The 1650-nt window shown below is 50.2% G+C and overlaps 1 long non-coding RNA gene across 1 annotated transcript; it reads left to right on the top strand.

Annotated features, from left to right (window-relative positions):
- The first annotated feature begins 228 nt into the window (after positions 1–228).
- On the top strand, positions 229–1364 carry LOC139585434 (uncharacterized). The gene is made up of 2 exons (XR_011677076.1): positions 229–359; positions 1069–1364. It is a non-coding gene; the product is annotated as an uncharacterized lncRNA (long non-coding RNA).
- The last annotated feature ends 286 nt before the right edge of the window (positions 1365–1650 follow it).

Raw genomic sequence — 1650 nt, 5'->3', positions numbered from 1 at the left:
GCTGGCTTATACTGTATGTACCTACCCTCTATGTACACTTGCACTGTATGCATCGACTTACATTGTTGTGTGTACTTATATTGTACCACTTATGGTTGGAGCTGCCCTGCCTGGGCACGTAGTCACAGTTAGGTAGAAGAGTTATAAAAACTTTACTGTTCATCTGTCTTTTATGGGATTTTGGGTAGAAAACTTATTGGTTCAGAGTGGAGACAAGTCCTAGCTGTCAGATAGCCACTCGTTGACCGCTTCCTGTCGTCTCACAGGTCCCCAAGGCTACCGATTTCCCCAGAACCTACCAACTGACGTCAAGGAGCGCAGCCAGAAGATGTGTCGCAGCACGTTCTTCAGCGTCTCGAGTAAGGGCCGCAGCGAGTGTGTAAGCGGGAAGAGCGTGTGAGCATGTGTGAGAGCACGTGTCTGTGTCTGTCTGCGTCTGCTCATCTCTGCGTGTGTCAGCGCATGCCGACTGGATTACTGGATTTAACCTTGTGTGTGTGACTTTTGCTTTTCAAGTTTTTCAACTCATTTTCAAATTTAGAATAAAAAATCCCCAGCTGCGTTTCCCCCCCCCCGGCTGTTTTTTTTTTCCTCGGTCCCGGACGGTCTGTGAGGTGACGTTCATCACCAGAGTTTGGGCACGGACTGTCCAGGGACCGGGGTTTTTGTCAAGCAGGAGGATTTTTTTGAGGCTCCCGGGAACCACGTTCCCGAGGACCAATGATTGCTGGGGTGTAATTTAGCAGTTGTGATGAGAGGGATGGTGACTTCGTGTGTCATCTGAAGGGGGCGTTAATGGTAGATGAGTGGTGTTTTCTGTGTGCTTTTGTTGATTTGGGTTTCCTATAACAGTAAATCTACATGTAATGAAAATAGAAAAAGGTTATCATCTTGTGTTAATATGTGTGTTGTGTTGTATTGCTCTGTATTGCAGGGTGAGCACAGGGTGAACTCTCTCCTCCTTGCTGTGACACCTGGGCTGGCAGGGATGACACAGTGACCTCGGCCGGCCGATGCTGCCTGTGCCATCACCTGGCACTGACGTGTTTGATGAAAATCCTTTTGCAGGGATTTTTCTCCTGAGAAGCCTCAGAACAGAAATGGAACCAATAACGATCTGCTGGCTGTGGAGTGTGGGCTGGAGATGGTTTAGCAACAGGGGCATCTTGGATTAGTCTCCTGTGCAGTGTCTACTTGATGACCAATCATGGTCCAGCTGCGTCGGGGCTGTGAGCAGTCCCAGGTTTTTATTATTCATTCCTTTCCAGCTTTCTGATGTCTCCTTGCTCTTTTAGTATAGTTCTACTATCTCATTTTCTTTTAATATAATAGAGATCATAAAATAATATTTCAGCCTTCTGAAAGGTGGAGTCATGATTCTCGTCTCTTCCCTCGTCCTGGGGACCCTCAAACGCCACAATCAGCAGCCGAGCAGGTTTGTGCGAGCCTCTCAGTAACCCTCGGCCGGTCCCGAGTCGGCAGACACCGGGGGGCAGCCCTGACACGGCCGAGAGCGGGGAGACACTCTCTGTGCCCCGAGGGTGCTGAGGGCACCTGGGCTGGCAGGAGACACTCTCTGTGTTTGCCCCGAGGGTGCTGAGGGCACCTGGGCTGGGCCCCTGTGCAGCACAAGAGACACCAGAGACATCG

The sequence above is a fragment of the Agelaius tricolor genome, unplaced genomic scaffold (genome assembly GCF_023055355.1).
Source record: "Agelaius tricolor isolate 1412-34295 unplaced genomic scaffold, bAgeTri1.0.p SCAF_78, whole genome shotgun sequence".
Lineage (NCBI taxonomy): Eukaryota > Metazoa > Chordata > Aves > Passeriformes > Icteridae > Agelaius > Agelaius tricolor.
Note: the sequence above shows the minus strand (reverse complement) of the source record. Positions and strands in the feature narration are given on the sequence as shown.